Source organism: Megalopta genalis, unplaced genomic scaffold (genome assembly GCF_051020955.1).
Source record: "Megalopta genalis isolate 19385.01 unplaced genomic scaffold, iyMegGena1_principal scaffold0061, whole genome shotgun sequence".
NCBI classification, from domain to species: domain Eukaryota; kingdom Metazoa; phylum Arthropoda; class Insecta; order Hymenoptera; family Halictidae; genus Megalopta; species Megalopta genalis.
In genome coordinates, this window is record NW_027476130.1 from 971,577 (window position 1) to 980,000 (window position 8,424).

Below are 8,424 nucleotides of genomic sequence, written 5' to 3' on the forward strand. Positions count from 1 at the left end.
ATGATGCAACAGACGAGCGATTGGAACGCCCGAATATTTTCAAAGTCCCAACGTACCGGTCAAGAGTAAAGTACCATTTTCCTACATTAGATTTCGTTCTAAATGCTTAATCCCTATGTAAAAACGTTAGTTAAGCAAGAATATCGTATTTTAAAAAAAATCTAATGATAGGATTTTCCAGAAAATTGAAAAAACCGAAAAATGTCAAGAGTAAAGTGCCATTTTCTGACATTAGATTTCGTTCTAAATGCTTAATCCCTATGTAGAAACGTTAGTTAAGCAAGAATATCGTATTTTTAAAAAAATCTAATGATAGGATTTTTCAGAAAATTGAAAAAACCGTAAAATGTCAGGAGTAAAGTGCCATTATTTTAAACAATGTATCGTTCTAAATGCTTAATCCCTATGTAAAAAAGTTATTTAAGCAAGAATATGTAATTGAAAAAAATTAGAAGAATTTATTTTAGCCGTAAATCGAAAATAATGGGGACACCGGAGCTGTTCGAAGCGCCGAGCGCGCCGCGTACGCCCGAATATTTTCTAAGTCCCAACGTACCGATCAAGAGTAAAGTACCATTTTCCTACATTAGATTTCGTTCTAAATGCTTAATCCCTATGTAAAAACGTTAGTTAAGCAAGAATATCGTATTTTAAAAAAAATCTAATGATAGGATTTTCCAGAAAATTGAAAAAACCGAAAAATGTCAAGAGTAAAGTGCCATTTTCTGACATTAGATTTCGTTCTAAATGCTTAATCCCTATGTAGAAACGTTAGTTATGCAAGATTATCGTATTTTTAAAAAAATCTAATGATAGGATTTTTCAGAAAATTGAAAAAACCGTAAAATGTCAAGAGTAAAGTGCCCTTATTTTAAACATTATATCGTTCTAAATGCTTAATCCCTATGTAAAAAAGTTATCTAAGCAAGAATATGTTATTGAATAAAATGAGAAAAATTTATTTTAGCCGTAAATCGAAAATAATGGGTCGAGCGAATCGGTCGATTGCGCCGAGACGCGCTATGATGCAACAGACGAGCGATTGGAACGCCCGAATATTTTCAAAGTCCCAACGTACCGGTCAAGAGTAAAGTACCATTTTCCTACATTAGATTTCGTTCTAAATGCTTAATCCCTATGTAAAAACGTTAGTTAAGCAAGAATATCGTATTTTAAAAAAAATCTAATGATAGGATTTTCCAGAAAATTGAAAAAACCGAAAAATGTCAAGAGTAAAGTGCCATTTTCTGACATTAGATTTCGTTCTAAATGCTTAATCCCTATGTAGAAACGTTAGTTATGCAAGATTATCGTATTTTTAAAAAAATCTAATGATAGGATTTTTCAGAAAATTGAAAAAACCGTAAAATGTCAAGAGTAAAGTGCCCTTATTTTAAACATTATATCGTTCTAAATGCTTAATCCCTATGTAAAAAAGTTATCTAAGCAAGAATATGTTATTGAATAAAATGAGAAAAATTTATTTTAGCCGTAAATCGAAAATAATGGGTCGAGCGAATCGGTCGATTGCGCCGAGACGCGCTATGATGCAACAGACGAGCGATTGGAACGCCCGAATATTTTCAAAGTCCCAACGTACCGGTCAAGAGTAAAGTACCATTTTCCTACATTAGATTTCGTTCTAAATGCTTAATCCCTATGTAAAAACGTTAGTTAAGCAAGAATATCGTATTTTAAAAAAAATCTAATGATAGGATTTTCCAGAAAATTGAAAAAACCGAAAAATGTCAAGAGTAAAGTGCCATTTTCTGACATTAGATTTCGTTCTAAATGCTTAATCCCTATGTAGAAACGTTAGTTATGCAAGATTATCGTATTTTTAAAAAAATCTAATGATAGGATTTTTCAGAAAATTGAAAAAACCGTAAAATGTCAAGAGTAAAGTGCCCTTATTTTAAACATTATATCGTTCTAAATGCTTAATCCCTATGTAAAAAAGTTATCTAAGCAAGAATATGTTATTGAATAAAATGAGAAAAATTTATTTTAGCCGTAAATCGAAAATAATGGGTCGAGCGAATCGGTCGATTGCGCCGAGACGCGCTATGATGCAACAGACGAGCGATTGGAACGCCCGAATATTTTCAAAGTCCCAACGTACCGGTCAAGAGTAAAGTACCATTTTCCTACATTAGATTTCGTTCTAAATGCTTAATCCCTATGTAAAAACGTTAGTTAAGCAAGAATATCGTATTTTAAAAAAAATCTAATGATAGGATTTTCCAGAAAATTGAAAAAACCGAAAAATGTCAAGAGTAAAGTGCCATTTTCTGACATTAGATTTCGTTCTAAATGCTTAATCCCTATGTAGAAACGTTAGTTAAGCAAGAATATCGTATTTTTAAAAAAATCTAATGATAGGATTTTTCAGAAAATTGAAAAAACCGTAAAATGTCAAGAGTAAAGTGCCATTATTTTAAACAATGTATCGTTCTAAATGCTTAATCCCTATGTAAAAAAGTTATTTAAGCAAGAATATGTAATTGAAAAAAATTAGAAGAATTTATTTTAGCCGTAAATCGAAAATAATGGGGACACCGGAGCTGTTCGAAGCGCCGAGACGCGCCGCGTACGGCCGAATATTTTCAAAGTCCCAACGTACCGATCAAGAGTAAAGTACCATTTTCCTACATTAGATTTCGTTCTAAATGCTTAATCCCTATGTAAAAACGTTAGTTAAGCAAGAATATCGTATTTTTAAAAAAATCTAATGATAGGATTTTCCAGAAAATTGAAAAAACCGAAAAATGTCAAGAGTAAAGTGCCATTTTCTGACATTAGATTTCGTTCTAAATGCTTAATCCCTATGTAGAAACGTTAGTTAAGCAAGAATATCGTATTTTTAAAAAAATCTAATGATAGGATTTTTCAGAAAATTGAAAAAACCGTAAAATGTCAAGAGTAAAGTGCCCTTATTTTAAACATTATATCGATCTAAATGCTTAATCCCTATGTAAAAAAGTTATCTAAGCAAGAATATGTTATTGAATAAAATGAGAAAAATTTATTTTAGCCGTAAATCGAAAATAATGGGTCGAGCGAATCGGTCGATTGCGCCGAGACGCGCTATGATGCAACAGACGAGCGATTGGAACGCCCGAATATTTTCAAAGTCCCAACGTACCGATCAAGAGTAAAGTACCATTTTCCTACATTAGATTTCGTTCTAAATGCTTAATCCCTATGTAAAAACGTTAGTTAAGCAAGAATATCGTATTTTAAAAAAAATCTAATGATAGGATTTTCCAGAAAATTGAAAAAACCGAAAAATGTCAAGAGTAAAGTGCCATTTTCTGACATTAGATTTCGTTCTAAATGCTTAATCCCTATGTAGAAACGTTAGTTAAGCAAGATTATCGTATTTTTAAAAAAATCTAATGATAGGATTTTTCAGAAAATTGAAAAAACCGTAAAATGTCAAGAGTAAAGTGCCCTTATTTTAAACATTATATCGTTCTAAATGCTTAATCCCTATGTAAAAAAGTTATCTAAGCAAGAATATGTTATTGAATAAAATGAGAAAAATTTATTTTAGCCGTAAATCGAAAATAATGGGTCGAGCGAATCGGTCGATTGCGCCGAGACGCGCTATGATGCAACAGACGAGCGATTGGAACGCCCGAATATTTTCAAAGTCCCAACGTACCGATCAAGAGTAAAGTACCATTTTCCTACATTAGATTTCGTTCTAAATGCTTAATCCCTATGTAAAAACGTTAGTTAAGCAAGAATATCGTATTTTAAAAAAAATCTAATGATAGGATTTTCCAGAAAATTGAAAAAACCGAAAAATGTCAAGAGTAAAGTGCCATTTTCTGACATTAGATTTCGTTCTAAATGCTTAATCCCTATGTAGAAACGTTAGTTATGCAAGATTATCGTATTTTTAAAAAAATCTAATGATAGGATTTTTCAGAAAATTGAAAAAACCGTAAAATGTCAAGAGTAAAGTGCCCTTATTTTAAACATTATATCGTTCTAAATGCTTAATCCCTATGTAAAAAAGTTATCTAAGCAAGAATATGTTATTGAATAAAATGAGAAAAATTTATTTTAGCCGTAAATCGAAAATAATGGGTCGAGCGAATCGGTCGATTGCGCCGAGACGCGCTATGATGCAACAGACGAGCGATTGGAACGCCCGAATATTTTCAAAGTCCCAACGTACCGGTCAAGAGTAAAGTACCATTTTCCTACATTAGATTTCGTTCTAAATGCTTAATCCCTATGTAAAAACGTTAGTTAAGCAAGAATATCGTATTTTAAAAAAAATCTAATGATAGGATTTTCCAGAAAATTGAAAAAACCGAAAAATGTCAAGAGTAAAGTGCCATTTTCTGACATTAGATTTCGTTCTAAATGCTTAATCCCTATGTAGAAACGTTAGTTAAGCAAGAATATCGTATTTTTAAAAAAATCTAATGATAGGATTTTTCAGAAAATTGAAAAAACCGTAAAATGTCAAGAGTAAAGTGCCATTATTTTAAACAATGTATCGTTCTAAATGCTTAATCCCTATGTAAAAAAGTTATTTAAGCAAGAATATGTAATTGAAAAAAATTAGAAGAATTTATTTTAGCCGTAAATCGAAAATAATGGGGACACCGGAGCTGTTCGAAGCGCCGAGACGCGCCGCGTACGGCCGAATATTTTCAAAGTCCCAACGTACCGATCAAGAGTAAAGTACCATTTTCCTACATTAGATTTCGTTCTAAATGCTTAATCCCTATGTAAAAACGTTAGTTAAGCAAGAATATCGTATTTTTAAAAAAATCTAATGATAGGATTTTCCAGAAAATTGAAAAAACCGAAAAATGTCAAGAGTAAAGTGCCATTTTCTGACATTAGATTTCGTTCTAAATGCTTAATCCCTATGTAGAAACGTTAGTTAAGCAAGAATATCGTATTTTTAAAAAAATCTAATGATAGGATTTTTCAGAAAATTGAAAAAACCGTAAAATGTCAAGAGTAAAGTGCCCTTATTTTAAACATTATATCGATCTAAATGCTTAATCCCTATGTAAAAAAGTTATCTAAGCAAGAATATGTTATTGAATAAAATGAGAAAAATTTATTTTAGCCGTAAATCGAAAATAATGGGTCGAGCGAATCGGTCGATTGCGCCGAGACGCGCTATGATGCAACAGACGAGCGATTGGAACGCCCGAATATTTTCAAAGTCCCAACGTACCGATCAAGAGTAAAGTACCATTTTCCTACATTAGATTTCGTTCTAAATGCTTAATCCCTATGTAAAAACGTTAGTTAAGCAAGAATATCGTATTTTAAAAAAAATCTAATGATAGGATTTTCCAGAAAATTGAAAAAACCGAAAAATGTCAAGAGTAAAGTGCCATTTTCTGACATTAGATTTCGTTCTAAATGCTTAATCCCTATGTAGAAACGTTAGTTAAGCAAGATTATCGTATTTTTAAAAAAATCTAATGATAGGATTTTTCATAAAATTGAAAAAACCGTAAAATGTCAAGAGTAAAGTGCCCTTATTTTAAACATTATATCGTTCTAAATGCTTAATCCCTATGTAAAAAAGTTATCTAAGCAAGAATATGTTATTGAATAAAATGAGAAAAATTTATTTTAGCCGTAAATCGAAAATAATGGGTCGAGCGAATCGGTCGATTGCGCCGAGACGCGCTATGATGCAACAGACGAGCGATTGGAACGCCCGAATATTTTCAAAGTCCCAACGTACCGATCAAGAGTAAAGTACCATTTTCCTACATTAGATTTCGTTCTAAATGCTTAATCCCTATGTAAAAACGTTAGTTAAGCAAGAATATCGTATTTTAAAAAAAATCTAATGATAGGATTTTCCAGAAAATTGAAAAAACCGAAAAATGTCAAGAGTAAAGTGCCATTTTCTGACATTAGATTTCGTTCTAAATGCTTAATCCCTATGTAGAAACGTTAGTTAAGCAAGATTATCGTATTTTTAAAAAAATCTAATGATAGGATTTTTCATAAAATTGAAAAAACCGTAAAATGTCAAGAGTAAAGTGCCCTTATTTTAAACATTATATCGTTCTAAATGCTTAATCCCTATGTAAAAAAGTTATCTAAGCAAGAATATGTTATTGAATAAAATGAGAAAAATTTATTTTAGCCGTAAATCGAAAATAATGGGTCGAGCGAATCGGTCGATTGCGCCGAGACGCGCTATGATGCAACAGACGAGCGATTGGAACGCCCGAATATTTTCAAAGTCCCAACGTACCGATCAAGAGTAAAGTACCATTTTCCTACATTAGATTTCGTTCTAAATGCTTAATCCCTATGTAAAAACGTTAGTTAAGCAAGAATATCGTATTTTTAAAAAAATCTAATGATAGGATTTTCCAGAAAATTGAAAAAACCGAAAAATGTCAAGAGTAAAGTGCCATTTTCTGACATTAGATTTCGTTCTAAATGCTTAATCCCTATGTAGAAACGTTAGTTAAGCAAGAATATCGTATTTTTAAAAAAATCTAATGATAGGATTTTTCAGAAAATTGAAAAAACCGTAAAATGTCAAGAGTAAAGTGCCCTTATTTTAAACATTATATCGTTCTAAATGCTTAATCCCTATGTAAAAAAGTTATCTAAGCAAGAATGTGTTATTGAATAAAATGAGAAAAATTTATTTTAGCCGTAAATCGAAAAAAAGTCTGTTCGTTTCTCTGTCTCTCTCGCGCGATCGAAGTATTGATGTTTCCCGGCAAAGTAATGGGATATTAATTAAACTTTATACACGAAATTACTCGTTTTGATCCCCGCTACACAGCCGTATACTTTTTATAATTTTGTGGAATCGGGAACCTTGAAATATTTAACATAACGCGGATCGACTGTCTCTGTCTCTTTTTAGATCGGAATAATCGATGTTTCCCGGCAAACTATTGGGAGTTTAATTAAACTTTATACATGAAATTACTCGTTTTGATCCCCGCTACACAGCCGTATACTTTTTATAATTTTGTGGAATCGGTAACCTTGAGATATTTAACATAACGCGGATCGACTGTCTCTGTCTCTTTCTAGATCGGAATAATCGATGTTTCCCGGCAAACTATTGGGAGTTTAATTAAACTTTATACATGAAATTACTCGTTTTGATCCCCGCTACACAGCCGTATACTTTTTATAATTTTGTGGAATCGGTAACCTGGAGATATTTAACATAACGCGGATCGTCTATCTCTGTCTCTTTCTAGATCGGAATAATCGATGTTTCCCGGCAAAGTAATGGGAGATTAATTAAACTTTATACACGAAATTACTCGTTTTGATCCCCGCTACACAGCCGTATACTTTTTATAATTTTGTGGAATCGGGAACCTTGAAATATTTAACATAACGCGGATCGACTGTCTCTGTCTCTTTCTAGATCGGAATAATCGATGTTTCCCGGCAAACTATTGGGAGTTTAATTAAACTTTATACATGAAATTACTCGTTTTGATCCCCGCTACACAGCCGTATACTTTTTATAATTTTGTGGAATCGGTAACCTTGAGATATTTAACATAACGCGGATCGACTGTCTCTGTCTCTTTCTAGATCGGAATAATCGATGTTTCCCGGCAAACTATTGGGAGTTTAATTAAACTTTATACATGAAATTACTCGTTTTGATCCCCGCTACACAGCCGTATACGTTTTATAATTTTGTGGAATCGGTAACCTTGAGATATTTAACATAACGCGGATCGACTGTCTCTGTCTCTTTCTAGATCGGAATTATCGATGTTTCCCGGAAACTAATGGGATATTAATTAAACTTTATACACGAAATTACTCGTTTTGATCCCTGCTACACAGCCGTATACTTTTTATAATTTTGTGGAATCGGGAACCTTGAAATATTTAACATAACGCGGATCGACTGTCTCTGTCTCTTTCTAGATCGGAATTATCGATGTTTCCCGGCAAACTATTGGGAGATTAATTAAACTTTATACATGAAATTACTCGTTTTGATCCCCGCTACACAGCCGTATACTTTTTATAATTTTGTGGAATCGGTAACCTGGAGATATTTAACATAACGCGGATCGTCTATCTCTGTCTCTTTCTAGATCGGAATAATCGATGTTTCCCGGCAAAGTAATGGGAGATTAATTAAACTTTATACACGAAATTACTCGTTTTGATCCCCGCTACACAGCCGTATACTTTTTATAATTTTGTGGAATCGGAAACCTTGAAATATTTAACATAACGCGGATCGACTGTCTCTGTCTCTTTCTAGATCGGAATAATCGATGTTTCCCGGCAAACTATTGGGAGTTTAATTAAACTTTATACATGAAATTACTCGTTTTGATCCCCGCTACACAGCCGTATACTTTTTATAATTTTGTGGAATCGGTAACCTTGAGATATTTAACATAACGCGGATCGACT